This window comes from Schistocerca americana, chromosome 3 (assembly GCF_021461395.2).
Source record: "Schistocerca americana isolate TAMUIC-IGC-003095 chromosome 3, iqSchAmer2.1, whole genome shotgun sequence".
Taxonomy (NCBI): Eukaryota; Metazoa; Arthropoda; class Insecta; order Orthoptera; family Acrididae; genus Schistocerca; species Schistocerca americana.
In genome coordinates, this window is record NC_060121.1 from 563,864,751 (window position 1) to 563,881,779 (window position 17,029).

The following is a 17,029-nucleotide window of genomic DNA, read 5'->3' on the forward strand; positions in this document are numbered from 1 at the left end:
GGTACCATTAAGAGGGCAACGGGAATTCCACTGTTAAATGCAGAGGAGAGAGCAGATAGGTGGAAAAAAGGTTCAAATGGCTCTGAGCACTATGGGACTCAACTGCTGAGGTCATAAGTCCCCTAGAACTTAGAACTACTTAAACATAACTAACCTAAGGACATCACACACATCCATGCCCGAGGCAGGATTCGAACCTGCGACCGTAGCAGTCGCGCGGCTCCGGACTGAGCGCCTAGAACCGCTAGTCCACCGAGGCCGGCAGATAGGTGGAAAGAATACATTGAAAGCCTCTATGAGGGTGAAGATTTGTCTGATGTGATAGAAGAAGAAACAGGAGTCGATTTACAAGAGATAGGGAATCCAGTATTAGAATCGCAATTTAAAAGAGTTTTGGAGGACTTACGGTCAAATAAGGCAGAAGGGATAGATAACATTCCATCAGAATTTCTAAAATCATTGGGGGAAGTGGTAACAAAACGACTATTCACGTTGGTGTGTAGAATATATGAGTCTGGAGATATACCATCTGACTTTCGGAAAAGCATCATCCACACAATTCCGAAGACGGCAAGAGCTGACAAGTGCGAGAATTATCGCACAATCAGCTTAACAGCTCATGCATCGGAGCTGCTTACAAGAATAATATACAGAAGAATGGAAAAGAAAATTGAGAATGCTAGATAACGATCAGTTTGGCTTTAAGAAAATTAAAGGGACGAGAGAGGCAATTCTGACGTTACGGCTAATAATGGAAGCAAGGCTAAAGAAAAATCAAGACACTTTCAAAGGATTTGTCGACCTGGAAAAAGCGTTCGACAATATACAATGGTGCAAGCTACTCGAGATTCTAAAAAAGGTTGGGGTAAGCTATAGGGAGAGACGGGTCATATACAATATGTACAACAACCAAGAGGAAATAATAAGAGTGGACGATCAAGAACGAAGTGCTCGTATTAAGAAGGGTGTAAGACAAGACTGTAGCCTATCGCCCCTACTCTTCAATCTGTACATCGAGGAAGCAATGATGACAATAAAAGAAAGGTTCAGGAGTGGAATTAAAATACAAGGTGAAAGGATATCAATGATACGATTCGCTGATGACATTGCTATCCTGAGTGAAAGTGAAGAAGAATTAAATGATTCGCTGAACGGAATGAACAGTCTAATGAGTACACAGTATGGTTTGAGAGTAAATCGGAGAAAGACGAAGGTAATGAGAAGTAGTAGAAATGAGAACAGCGAGAAACTTAACATCAGGATTGATGGTCACGAAGTCAATGAAGTTAAGGAATTCTGCTACCTAGGCAGTAAAATAACCAATGACGGACGGAGCAAGGAGGACATCAAAAGCAGACTCGCTATGGCAAAAAAGGCATTTCTGGCCAAGAGAAGTCTACTAATATCAAATACCGGCCTTAATATGAGGAAGAAATTTCTGAGGATGTACGTCTGGAGTACAGCATTGTATGGTAGTGAAACATGGACTGTGGAAAAGCCGGAACAGAAGAGAATCGAAGCATTTGAGATGTGGTGCTGTAGACGAATGTTGAAAATTAGGTGGTCTGATAAGATAAGGAATGAGGGGGTTCTACGCAGAAACGGAGAGGAAAGGAATATGTTGAAAACACTGGTAATTAGAAGGGACAGGATGATAGGACATCTGCTAAGACATGAGGGAATGACTTCCATGGTACTAGAGGGAGCTGTAGAGGGCAAAAAATGTCGAGGAAGACAGGGATTGGAATACGTCAAGCCAATAAATGAGGACGTAGGTTGCAAGTGCTACTCTGAGATGAAGAGGTTAGCACAGGAAAGGAATTCGTGGCGGGCCGCATCAAACCAGTCAGTAGACCGATGACAAAAAAAAAAAAAAAATGCACTAATAGGTGCCTGTATTTACTGTTAAGTATTTCCCCTGCATATACACCTTTTACATTCACAATGTGCCACCAGTTATAACTCATTTTTATGAATGAAGCTGTATATTCTGACCCTGAAAAGTTTGTTTCGCTAGAAGTTAAGACTTTTAAAGCAGAATCCTTGAGCGCCAGATTAACAATTATCATCTGAATACTGGAAGGAAATAAGGCCTTACATGACAGAAAAAGTGCCTTTTTCTTTCGCGTACAACAATTTCAAATACTCAAAAGTTGCGCTAACTTTATAATTAAAATTGTGAAAAATGGGAGAACTCCAAAATTCTCTTGGGTTTAACAATCCAGTTGTTATGGATACATTTCGGTATATATACAGCGTCAACAATTGGGAGTAACTTTCTAGTACTATCAGCAGGAGGAGTAGTATAAGGTTGCAGTACATCGTCATGAGAAATGAGCTAATACGATTTTATATTTACTGCATTATTATCTAATACAGAAGCAATCATAGTAAATTGAACTTTATCTGCCTCATTACTTATATGTAACAACATATTTCTGGGTTGCATAGCAGTTATATTGATAACAGGTATAAGTCGCAATATCTTTCAATTTTGAACAGCATTAAATTTTGATTTGTTTTAGCTTTATTATCAGTTTTAAGTCACCATGTATTGCATCTCCTTTTAAGATGAAACGAGGTATAATGCAAATTTCGTCCAGGAGCACATTTACGACAAGCTTGTGATCAAAACTTGCTTTTTAATCTTCGGTTACTCTATACTTCCACTTGTTAAACTATTCAAATCGAAACTTGGCTCTCTGCTTTCTTACATTGCATGGATGTTGCAACTACAGATGACTTATCTTGTGCAGAGCAGCATATGCTGAAGGTGATGAAGTGAAGCTCCCAATAAATAACGTATGCCCGCTATACCTGCGATTTTTGTCGTTTTGATTAAAAACTAGATTTGTTCAGTTATCAGTTGCAGCTGTGAACATCTGTCACTTGAAGGAATCTGTTCCAACGTACTCACTATTTGTTGAATTTTAACATTGTTGTTTAGTATCCCTTCCACAGACGCTATTGACTTAAATATTTTAATTAGGATATTCAAGACATGTTTAGATGTTACTGAAACACTTTTAATGGGCACTTTATGCTGGGAGATTTTATATTTTCCCAAGGAAAAGAGGACACCCAGGTCGGTATTAACCGTTATTGGTCCAACAATGTTGGGTATTTCGCCACTAGTATCAATAAATCACTGTTTTACTATTTTTTGTTCACCTTCAATACAGTGCTGCTCTTTCTTGTTTATATAGGTAGCATCAGAAAAATATTTGTGTATCCCAAAGTGGTAACAGCTTTCTGTTCTGCAAACTCCCTATAATCTTTCAAGCTTTTTACTACTACTTTTTCATATACGACAATCTTCTGTCCAGCTGTTGTCGCGTAAGGAGGCAAACTGGGGAAAATCTGATGGCACTGCATCTTGTCTCAGTTTTGTATACCTCCCTGAAAATGTCTTTACTTCTCCATTAGCTACAAACTGTTCTGTTTTTACTATCAACTCTTCTATAATTTGTGTAATTCATACTATAGGCTTTTTCATTTGTGAGAAGTCAATGGGTATTATTCTCAGGCACGTTTTCTTTTGTTACTCATCACTGTGTAAAGAAAATATACTGACTGTTTCATTTTGTGATTTGCATAATTACTTCCAAAGCTAACCGACCTACAGCACCTCGGCCCTTTTAGCACCTAAAAACGATCGTTCAATATATTTATTCCAATATAAATCTAAAGAATTTCCAATAGAGTTTCTATATATATTTAGCTAATTTATACAATAACTGAAGATATTGCATAAACAACATACACCAGTTGTTAAGAAACATACTACGCATAGAACTGCAACTTAATATTCTGTATTTTAATAAATAATAGTAACAAAATCAAATAATGCGCAAAAGTATGCGGAAGTTCTGAAACACGAATACACACGAATTGACCAACTCACGTGCAACAAATTTACAGACGACGAACTGCTTTACTTACATCACAAACAAGATGTCTTCCAGTATCCACGCCAGCATGTTCAGTCGGCCGTGAAAAACAGCTTGGGCGTCATCATATTGCTGTTCTTCTGCATTCAGTGAAACCATTCGTAAAATGGATATCGATCACCTCTTCAACAGCAAACCAATCCACACTGCTGTGTCTCTCTGTTAACGTACAACTAAGAATGACGGAAAAACAAACTAGAAACAGAACAGTGCGGTACTCAATGCTACCAGAGGAAGAAAGACTGAAGTACCATGAGTGAATAGAACACGTTTGTTTCCAAACGAAGCGCACAGTGCATACTATCAACATCTGTTATCTTGTGCACTATTTTCAGCGCAATGCCGATAGAAGTTAACTGGGCAAGGAACCGAAAAAAATGCAATAAATTTGTTACGGGCCGCCAGAGACCTTAAGCCCTAATACCAAACTACTCAGAAAGCATCCCCCAACGTCCTCTGAAAGATTGTCGGTGCAGTTCTGTTTCATCCTGTATAAGATAACGTTAAAATAAAATTTTGAAAAAAAGACAGCTACAATTAAACTGTAAAGTAACCATAATCTCGGAGATCTCAGGCGTCACCTCACATTTTCACTCATGCACAGGTGAGCAAAATTCATTATATGTAAACGAATATCTAAATTCTCCCCTGAACTCGGTACCCTTTTCATGTAGCTGTTTGTATACAGGGTGTTACAAAAAGGTACGGCTAAACTTTCAGGAAACATTCCTCACACACAAAGAAAGAAAATATGTTACGTGGACATGTGTCCGGAAACGCTTACTTTCCATGTTAGAGCTCATTTTATTACTTCTCTTCAAATCACATTAATCATGGAATGGAAACACACAGCAACAGAACGTACCAGCGTGATTCAAACACTTTGTTACAGGGAATGTTCAAAGCGTCCTCCGTTGACAAGGATACATGCATCCACCCTCCGTCGCATGGAATCCCTGATGCGCTGATGCAGCCCTGGAGAATGGCGTATCGTATCACAGCCGTCCACAATATGAGCACGAAGAGTCCCTACATTTGGTACCGGGGTTGCGTAGACAAGAGCTTTCAAATGCCCCCATAAGTGAGGGTTGAGGTCAGGAGAGCGTGGAGGCCATGGAATTGGTCCGCCTCAGCAATCCATCGGTCACCGAATCTGTTGTTGAGAAGCGTACGAACACTTCGACTGAAATGTGCAGGAGTTCCATCGTGCATGAACCACTTGTTGTGTCGTACTTGTAAAGGCAGATGTTCTAGCAGCACAGGTAGAGTATCCCGTATGAAATCATGATAACGTGCTCCGTTGAGCGTAGGTGGAAGAAACTAAAATGAGCTCTAACATGGAAATTAAGCGTTTCCGGACACATGTCCACATAACATCTTTTCTTTATTTGTGTGTGAGGAATGTTTCCCGGAAGTTTGGTCGTACCTTTTTGTAACAACCTGTATAAAAGTACTGTAAACAAATGGAATGGTCCAGAAGAGTATTCCACTTCTCTGTTGATCACATGAAAAGTGCATGTTTTATTTTGTCGGCTCCTGCGTGCTGTTAACGTAACTGCAGCGTACGACGCAAGTACAGGCACCTTGCGGAACGTTTGTTTAGTCAGTGTGAGTTCGACGATGGCGGTGAAGGGAGAGACAACGGATGACGTGAGAGCGAGTGCAAAGTATTGGGGAAATAATATTTGCGACAGAATATCGAAGGCGCAAAAAATATAAATTAGAAGTGAAATAATGGAACGAGTACAGACGTGATGTTAAGGTTCACCAAAATGGCTAACATCAATATCGGGTAACCGGTGCTAATTTTATATGTTAACAGTCGGTGAGGAAAAAGCGAAGTCACCAATCACAGTTTAGAACTCAAGACGGTTAACTGTTTCTTCCTCCTTCCCAGTGGCACACCGAACGAGGGCTCGCTGACATAGCAGCTAATTATGGCGTGATCTAGAAACCATTCCTTGAAGCGTAGAAGGCTGATTGCGATACTCTCTTCAACACAAAGGCAATGGCATTCAGTGCTCAAGCTAAAAACTTCCAGAAGCAGGTTCTGTCACTAACGTTTCCTTTTGCAATCAGGTATATCATAGTAAAATAGAACCGTTGCAAGAAAAAAAGTTCATATTTACAGGACTTAAAGGTGTGTACATAGACAGTTCTCGTAGGCTGTGCCGGCACATTAATGTGTCCACATGTCAAAAACCCGAATAACCGCCTTTTGCAGGGAGAACAACTCCGAGACGTGAAGGAAGAGAGTCACTGAGGTTCTGGAAGGTACCGGCAGCGATGTGTAGCCATGGCGACTGCAGTGCCGTGGCCAGGAGCGCTAGATTTCTCGGTTGAGGACCTATGGTGCGAACAGTCCGATGGAGGTGGGGCCACAGGTTCTCAACTGGGTTTTAATCCGACGAGCTCGGCGGCCTGGCGAGTACCGTAAACTCATCCTGGTGCTCTTCGAATCACACACGTACACTGCGAGCTGTGTGGCGCGCTGCATTGTCCTGCTGTTAGATTCCATCATGACGAGGAAAAACAAGCTGCATGTACGGATGGACATCCTCCCCTTGAATGGATGCATACTTGTGTTGATCCATCGTTCCTCCGAGAAAGACGATATCACCGAGGGACTGCCACGAAAACATTCCCCAGGCCACAACATTCCCCCCTCCAGGCCTGGTCCCTTACGACTATTGTTGCAAGGTATTTGTTTTCAGTTCTATGGATCATGAAACGCTATTCATCTGGAAAGGCCACCTGACGCCACTAAGTCACTCACTGGACTTCCAGCTGCGGTATCTGCGTGCAAATTCCAGCTTCCATCGTCGATGAACAGCGATCGGCTTGGGTGCATTAACCAGGCCCCTGCTGCGGAGTCCTATACGCAGCAACGTTCGTTGAGCGTTCTTTGAGGAGACACTGTTGGTAACGCCTTGGTTTATCTCGGCTGTCATTTGCTTAACAGTTCCATGTCTATTACCCTATCCGCAGTAGTCGTTCACTTCTGTAGTCTGAGGCCTGTGGTGCACCTCCTCGGCGCCATTTGGCCATGCTCGGTGTACTTTAACTACGGCGGAATGCGAACTGTTTACAAACTTAGCTGTTTCGGAAATGCTTGCACCCTTGGCGCGAAAGTCAATGATCGTGCCCTTTTGGACGTCTGATGAACTGCTTCGTTTCTGCATTACGCCAACGACTGCACTGTTTTCCACGTTCCCTGGACACGCTATACATACTCGTCACCGCAGTGCTGCCACCCGCAGTCTGTGAGTGGTTATTGCACGTTGACATCAAGCGAAGGAGTTAATCACATTAACGCGACTGCATCGTGCATTACACAGTAAACATTCAAGAGTGATGCAGTTAATTAAGTATAAAGGAATGTTAATAACAATTCAGATCACAAAAGTACAAACGTAGGATAAAATAGACTTTCACTGGAAACAAGAAATCCGGAGGGCCAGGGTTCGACGACGAGTCAAAATTTTTGTTCTCTTACTGCTTTTTTCATCTCTGTCAGTGATTTGTAGGTATGAGAAAGGCAAACTGCACTGTGGTTATCCTATAATAGGCTGGACATGGTTGAAGAAAGACGACAGTACAGCACTGTAAAAAGATCACCACTAGTGAGGCAACATGATGTACAAACCCGCCTTAGTGTAGTAATCAGTTTTACTCTTGTGTTTACATAGTCTTTAAATGTTCGAGAGCGACACACACTGAGTGGCCATAAATAACGGAAAGGCACTCGGTGTGATGCTAACTGGCCTTCGTACAGTCTTGGTTGGGTTCCTGACGTATCACATTCAGACAAGTGGTGACTGCCCCCTGTGGCACTGCGGAGGCGACACGACGTCCGAATATTTAAACTCTTGTCCTCCTGCGCTGCCGTTTACGCGTATGGCAACACTGTCACCTCGATGCTGAAGACCCAAACGACAGCCTGTTCCATTAATAAATCCGAATTCGTGAGCACTCTCCTATATTCTGTCACACATGCCTCTTGCTCCGATTATCATCCGACGTTGAAAGTAGGTTAATTCACCATTTGGTACTACGTTAGCTATACACCTCTGTGTAACAATCTGTTCAAATGTTGCGCAATTTGGCGCAACTTTCAGGCATCGTACATTCAGTTTAATAGTGCTCCCATTATGTAGGAAACAGTTCAGAAACAACGGGTTAAAGAAACTAAAAGGAAAATTATAAATACTAGCGTATGCACTGCTTTTCTGAGTCATCAGTCCACTGATTTGTTTGATGTAACCACGAATTCGTCTCATGCGCCAGCCTCTTAATCTCAGAGTAGCAATCACTTGCAGGACGTCTTCCAACTTCTGTCTTCCACCACGTTCTTGTCCTCTGTAGCTCTCTCTAGTACCCTGGTGCTTTGCCGGCCGGTATGGCCGAGCGGTTCTAGGCGCTACAGCCTGGAACCGCGCGACCGCTACGGTCGCAGGTTCGAATCCTGCCTCGGGCATGGATGTGTGTGACGTCCTTAGGTTAGTTAGGTTTAAGTAGGGGACTGATGACCTCAGAAGTTAAATCCCATACTGCTCAGAGACATTTGAACCATTTTTACCCTGGTGTTTTAACACATTTCCTATCATCCTGTCCCTTCTTACTTTCAGTGTACCCCATGTGTTCCTTTCGGCACCCCTTCTACGAAGAGTCTTCTCATTCCTTATCAGTCTACCTAATTCGCAGCCGGCCGGTGTGGCCGTGCGGTTAAAGGCGCTTCAGTCTGGAACCGCGTGACCGCTACGGTCGCAGGTTCGAATCCTGCCCCGGGCATAGATGTGTGTGATGTCCTTAGGTTAGTTAGGTTTAATTAGTTTTAAGTTCTAGGCGACTGATGACCTCAGAAGTTAAATCGCATAGTGCTCAGAGCGATTTGAACCTAATTCGCAACATTTCTGTGCAGCATCACGTCTCAGGTACTTCGATTCCCTTCTGTTCGGATTTCCCACAATCCACGTTTCACTACGACATAATGCAGTTCTGCAAACTTACATTGGTAGAAATTTCTGCCTCATATTAACGCCCATTTAGGATACCAGTAGAATTCTCTTCGCTACGAACGCCCTCTTTGCCTATGCTAGTCTGCTCTTTTTAGCCCTCGTTGCTTCATCCGTCATATGCTACTTTCCTTCCAAGCTAGCAGAACTCCTTAATTTCATCTTCTTCCTGATCACCGATTCATATGTTAATTTCGATTTGCTCTCAGTCCATATTGTGTATTTATTAAATTGTTCATTCCATTCAGCACTTCCCGTAATTTTTCTTGACTTTCACTGAAGATAGCTGTCTCCTCAGGGATTCTTGACACTGATATCCTTCCATCTTGAATTTTAATTCCACTCTTGAAACCTTCCTTCATTTCCGTCAATGCCTCTTCGATGTATGGACTGAGCAGTAGGAGCGAAAGACTACATCTCTGTCTTATACCCTATTTTAGTCACAGCTTTCTTAGTCTTTCACTATTATTGTTCCCTCTTGACCTCTGTGCATATCGTATACTACTCTTTTTTTCCCTATAGCTTAACCCTATTTTCCTCAGAATTTCGAACATGTTGCTCCATTCGACATTATTGAACGCTGTTTTCAGGTCGACAAATCCTATGAACGTGTCTTGATCTTTCCTTAGTCTTGCTTCAATTATTAACAGCAGCATCGGAATTGCCCCATTGGTGCCTTTACCTTCCCTATATACAGAGTGATCGTCGTCTAACACATCTTCAGTTTTCTTTTTGTCTTCTGTATATTATTCTTGTCAACAATTTGGATGCGTGAGCTGTTAAGCTGGTCATATGATAATTTTCGCACTTGTAGGCCCTTGCAATTTTCTGAATTGTGTGGATGATGTTTTTCCGAGAATCAGACGGTATATCGCAAGACTCATACATGGGGGTACACACAAGACGTTACTCTCTTAGTCATGCTGCCGTGTTATTGGTTTGTTATTTGTCTGCCTACATTGGGTTGATTTTCCATTTACTAGCAGTTGACAGGAAATTCGATTTGCCTTTATATTGGCATGTGTGCTGGCTTGGGCGTTGTTACTGAGACAGTGCAGTAGTCTCCACACTTGACTCATATCACAATCTTCCACTAGCTTAATCCACTACTAATATTCACTGCCGATAACGTTTGACGTGGGTCATTTCCCTGTGTGGTGGCACTAGTATTTACATTGTTCTTGTGTGTGTATGTGTGTGCATATGTGTGCGTGAATGTGTTAGTTTTCTCTCTGGACATGATCTACATAGCGAGATTTTGAATTCCCTTTCACTACGCTTCTTTCCTGCATTTTTGCTTTGAAAACGACGGAGTGTGCACCTCTCAAAATTGGAAGATGGTACCCGGCTGCAGTTTCGTAAGTTATTTTAACATTTTATGCAGCGAGAGAAGCTCTGATTCCACAGCTCGCTTTACTTGAACACGACGTCTTAGGAAGAACAGTTGCAGCGGAAAAGGTCTTCCTAGTTTTCAGAAATGCCTTCGACACTGTAACACACGATCGACTACTAAGCGACACGACATCATGCATCTTTGCAAATATTCGGTTGTGTACGAATATTCCAATAACACAACCGGTTACACAGTAGTGGACGGAGACACGGAAACGAAAGTAAAAACGGGTTTGTTCCAAGGAAGCGTAGCAGGACATCTAATGTTATCAATATATTTAAACCATTTATCAGATAGTATTAGCAGCGCTACAAGAATTTTCTCTGACAATGCCTTTGTGTAAAAAGCTGTCGTTGCAAGATCGTAACGAATTGCAAAATTTCACAAAATTTACACTTAGTGTAATGAAGAGCAACTCTTTAAATGTAGCTACCTCTAACAAAGAGAAAAAAGCATGAATAATTACAAGATTTGTGGTGAACATGTAGAGCACGTCCAGTCGCTTTTGTGTTTGTAGGTAATATTAAGAAGTGATATGAAATGACACGAGTATGTGAAATCACTGTTAGAGTACACGTTGAAGAACTTCGATTCGTTGGAAGAGCTCTAGGACAATTACAGTTCATTTGTAACTGAAATCATTTACAAAATGCTAGTACAACCAATTCTTTCCTTGACAACAGACATTAGACGAATTCAAGAATGCGCTGCTAGAATCGTGACAGGTCGGTGTCGATCATAATGTAAGAATGCCGAGCGGAGACATCACTGCGTTGTCGGGATGGTGGTGCAGATCTGTAGAGCTTCTTTAGGCAGTAATACAGCACGATTAATGTCAACATTTATTGGTTCTGGTTTACAACTGAATGTCTTTTCATCGGGCTTGGCTGATATTCGTGCCAGTGACACAGTGGAATTCCACTGACTCTTCTAGTCAACCTAACACCACTGGTCGTCAAGACGACTAATCCAGAAGTTTAGCTGAAGTATTGCAGGCTGCCATGTGGTGAAGCCGTAGCATGAGAGTGCGCACACACTGTTTACAGCATCCTTAATCCCGCTCTGTAAGATGACGACGACGCGCAGTGAGCCACTGGGATGTACTGTACTGTTGGAAATCATGTAGTCGGGAGGTAAAGTCGTCCCCCCCCCCCCCCTCCCCCCAGACTGCTAGGCCATGGCACCCAGAAGTGCCCGCAGCGATGGTCAGGAATACAGGCATCAGATTTGACTCCCACTCGGTACTGGCGATGATATTAGTATGATAAGCACCATGAGATGTACTTGCGTTGGAAGATCCTCAGTCTCCCCATAAGTAAGTGGTAGGTGGCGAGTATGTGCAGTCACACGGGTGGCAGGTCATAACTACTTGGTTTTGGTACCAGCATCTTTGTGAGGAGTGCTAGAACATCTAACACATGATGGTCACTACACTGTAATAATCCTTGAATCTAGTGCCTTTCGCACGAACATCATCAGTCTTAATGATCACCTGAATTCGGAACAAACAGATCCATCTCTGCCGCTCTCTCTCAGGTGACATTTTGCTGAGCGTGTAATTTGTGCTTGGTAGCTGGTGCCGATGCAGCAACTTGTGGTCATGTGCACGATACGCTTACAACATTGATTATTTCTTTCTGCTGTATAGCTGCGCCACCACTACTGCTTTGTGACACCTGTCGCTGTGCTATTGTGAACTAAAGAAAAATTTCATTGCTTCGCGTTTTCTCCCCTGGGCCATAAGAATACGAAAGTGCAGCCGAAATGTTCGTTGAACGTAAATGTGGATCTCTGGAAGAAAGGCGATGTCGTTTTCAGAAAACTCTTTTCGGTTCGTTTAATCAACATGTATTTGAAGAAGACGGTCCAACATTTTACTGCCACCATCGTATAACTTGTGTAGGGATGGTAATAATAACAGAGATTAGGGAAAATACGTAGCCAGGGTGTCATTTCTCCCTTGCTCAGTGTGTGAATAGATTAGGAAAGAAAGCTGGTATATCCTCCGCCATCTACTTTACAGTGGTTTACGCAGTATATACACTAAAGAGCCAAAGATATTGGTACACCTGCCTAATGTCATGTAGGGCCCTCGCGAGCGTGCAGATGTGCTGCAACACGACGTTGCATGGACTCGACTAATGTCTGAAGTTGTGCTGAAGGAACTGATAGCATGAATCCTGATGGCCTGTCCATAAAACCGTAAGAATAAGGGGGAGTGGAGATCTCTTCTGAACAGCACGTTGCAAGGCATCCCAGATACTCTCAATAACGTTCATGTCTGGGGAGTTTTGTGGCCAGCGGAAGAGTTTAAACTCAGAGGAGTGCTCCTGGAGCCACTCTGTAGCAACTCTGGACGTGAGGGGTGTAGCATTGTGCTGCTGGAATCGGCCACGTCAGTCAGAATGCACAATGGACATGAATGGGTGCAGGAGACCAGACAGGATGCTTACGTACGTGGCACCAGCCAGAGTTATATGTAGACATATCAGAGGTCCCACGTAGCTCCAACTGCACACGCCCCATACCCTCACAGAGCGTTCACCACCTTCAACGGTCCTCTGCTGAAGTGCAGGGTCCAAGGGTTCATGAGAATGTCTCCACACCCGTACACGTCCTTCCACTCGATATAATCTGAAACGAGACTCATCCGACTAGGCAACATGTTTCCAGTCATCAACAGTCCAATGTCGCTGTTGTCGGACCCAGACGAGGCGTAAAGACTTTTGTCGTGCAGTCATCAAGGGTACACGAGTGGGCTTTCGGCTCCGAAATCCCATATCGATGATGTTTCGTTGAATGGTTCACACGCTGACACTTTTTGATGGCCCAGCATTGAAATCTGCACCAATTTGCGGAAGTGTTGCACTTCTGTCACACTGAACGATTCTCTTCAGTCGTCGTTGGTCCCGTTATTGCAGGATCTTTTTTCAGCCGCAGCAATGTCGGAGAATTGATGTTTTACCGGATTTCTGATTTTCACGGTACACTCCTGAAATGGTCGTACGGGAAAATCAGCACTTCATTGCTACCTCGGAGATGCTGTGTCCCATCGCTCGTCCGGCGATTATAACACCACGTTCACACTCAAATCTTGATAACGTGCCATTGTAGCAGCAGTAACCGATCTAACAACTGCGCCAGACTATTGTTGTACAGACGTTGTCGACCGCAGCGCCGTATTCTTCCTGTTTACATGTCTCTGTATTTGCATACGCATATCTATATCAGTTTCTTTGGCCCCTCAGTGTATGTACATGTGGATCAATCTGACTATACCCGTTACATAACGTCCATAAATTGTACTTAGCTGCATAGTATGCGCTTTTTTGGAGAAAATGATCACTTTTTTCTATGGTTGTATAGTACTTTCCTTGATCACTGCTTCAGAAGATCGACGAGCAGTTAATGCTGAATGGAATACGTGAATTTTCTGCCAAAATCCATAATTAAAATCAAGAAAAACAAGTAAAAACATTTCACCAGTCTTCATCAAGTGACGCCATCCGTCACATAAAACACCAAACGATTGTCTATCTGACGGAAAAAAGCATAGGATTAATTTCGCCCTGTCCGTATCCACCTGAATCATCGCCTAATGACTTATTTTTGTTCTCTTGTGTCTACCAAAAAATTCCTTGACATCGATTTTCATTGCTTCAATAAGTTGTTGTAGCTTTCTGAAAGCATGTCCTTTAGGTAGGCTATCAATATGGCAATAAAAGAATGATTGCAGAATTGGTTTGAAAGCATGCAAAAGTGTATAACTTTTAAACACGGATATTTAGAAATTAATAAAACGATCTGTCACTCGGGGTAGCCGTGCGGTATGAGGCGTCTGGCCACGGTTCGCGCGGCTCCCCCTGTCGGAGGTTCGAGTGCTCCCTTGTGTGTTGTCCTTAGCGTAGGTTAGTTTAAGTTAGATTAAGTAGCGTGTAAGCTTAGGGACCGATGACCTCAGCAGTTTGGTCCCATAGAACGTACAAAATAAATAAATAAAGGAATTAAATTAAAACTATCTGCACCAGTTTTTTTTTCTTTCTATGTTTTTGTAATAACGTTAAAGGCCCAGTAAACTATCAGCGACAATGGTTATGACTTGGTGCTCTGAAGAAGATTTACTTGTTGATTTTGAGGAACACAAAACGAAAGTAAGTTTTGAATCCGTTTCTGGGAGAGTAAGAAAACTAACGAGAAATCCTAATAATAACTAAACATCCCTTGATTATCGTTATCCCGGTTTTTAACGAAGGGCCACAAAGAGAAAAATATGTTTCAACAGTTGAAATCGGACATTTTGGAACATCCATAGCCCAGACGTGGCTGCAAGTGATTTCCAGGCGTGTATTGAAATAAAGAAGTGGCCAGTCCACACCGGTTTCACGCCAATAATGAGCTCCGAGACATTGTCACGGGCTACAAAATTTTATGTCGATGAAAATTGTCAGCTACCTAAGAGACATCATTAGTTAGTAAATCAGAATCCTGAATAGGTAAAAAAGCGGCACAGAGGTGCTGAGAAACTTCTAATAATTTTCTTTAAGTCTTCCACTACTTTATAGTCTGAAAGAAGTTACTTTCCTTATAACGAAGGTAAATACCGGCATTCGACATCCTTTACTCACACTAGTCCCCTAATGCCACCTCATCAGTTCTCCTTTGGAAGGCTATCTAGATCGGTGTATTCAGCCTAATGAAACTATCAGAACAGACTCACACAGGTAGAAATGTTTTCACAGAAACAAGCAATTAATACTCGCTTTACTCTTCACAAACTGACTGACATACGGCAGCGTAATTGAATGAGATGGTCTCATTTGTGGACAAGCGGGGATTAAAATTTCCAGATTTAGATTTCCTGTGTTATCCCTAAAACTATTGATTCAGGAAATACAGGGACGATTCCTTGGACATGGCCAGTTTCCTTCCGTATTACACTGCAATGTGACTGGGTAGTAAGTCACTACTGGTTTCGTCGTTGATGGAACATCTAAACCTAATTTTCCTTTTCCCGTTGTGTCAGTATGAGTAATTGATCTATGGAAACTTTTAAAAATTCAATTTTGCTATCATTTCTTAAATAGAGGTAAGTTCTCTACCTTATTATTTTATCAACCAGGGCCTACAAATTTATTGTACATAAGTGTAAGACACATATCTGACACATGCTTTCTGTAATAATGTCGACTTTCAATGTACATCTTAGCAAACAAGTAAAACATATTAAACGAACAAATAGTGAAGCATCTCTTCGTAAAGTAATCAACAACAGCCTGGATCAAACATGTCAAAAACGATTTGAAAAAAAGCGACATTAAGAGCGATGAGCCTACTCTGCGACTTACTCAAAAACATGCAGGTTTGACTGAACGATATGAGAATGGCAAGTTGCAGTTTAGTGGCTGGGCCAGATAGGTAAGCCGATGCTGGGCAGTGTGCCCTGTGTTGCTATGGCGAATCGTGAACGCTATCCAGGCCACAGCCTGGGAAAGCTCCATACTAGGAGGAGGAACCTCGGAAAGCTTGTGGAAGGATTATGATATGGGCAGGAAATTACGCTGTAAATTATTGGATCTAAGTATAATCACTGAAAAGACTTAAGCCACTTCCAGGTATTTTCTTAAAAATCTACGGACAATGTTGAACATGCGGCAGTGGATGAGCTCAATGAAATTTATAAAAGTTAACAGCAACAATTTTATCAACATTGATATTTAAAATGGTTTATAAAGTTAATAAAAAATTACAGACATGCTAAATAGGGTAATGACATATAGATGAATAGATCTGGAAATCAGCTATAGAATGACCATAATTTATAATGTTGTAGAACATCTACACAAATTGCTTAAAGTAGATTGTGGCATATTTCTTACAATAGTGCCAAAGAAAAGGTTTTTCCACATCTACACCAAATATTATCGCCAGTACGAATGATTTATCCTACTGTCCCATAATACTGATGTTATTTAATAAGAATTCTGATAATAATTTTACAGAAGAGTGATGCTACAGGGTCATGATGAACTAAGTCGTTATTTTGACTTGACTCTTTTTGTTTCGTTTCGTAGAGTGTAATATTTTAGTATAACCGACAAACTCGATGTGTATAAAATCGGGTAACGCAAAACCAGACTTCAAATTAACTGTAAATATATGGCGTATATAAGGAGCCGCCAAATAAAAATAAGACACATTGAAAAATAGTAAATCGGTTATTTCAGACTAACTGGCATAAACGTTAATAGGTTTATCCTACCGATACGCTGCAAAAGTTTCGCTGGAAAGTCCTTACGTACCTTCCGTACACTCCTGATCCCTCCCCGTGTGATTTTCATATTTTTGGACCCATCAATGAAGACATTATATGTATATTGAAGGGATAGGACTGTTATCAACTGCAGCGAGACACTGAACGGAATCAGCGGTGGCGGGCGAAAACGTGTACCGAACCGGGATTCGAAACCGGGATATCCTGCATATTAGGCAGCTGGGGTGACCACTGTGTCATCTGGGACACAGCGTCATCGCAACTGCACGGACTGTCTTTACATGTCTCACAGCCGATCCACGCCGAGCACCACGTATCCACAGCCCCTGTCCGTTATACGCCTGTTCGCTACATAGAGATTCGCACAGGAGTATAATGGACAGGGACTGCTGATATATGT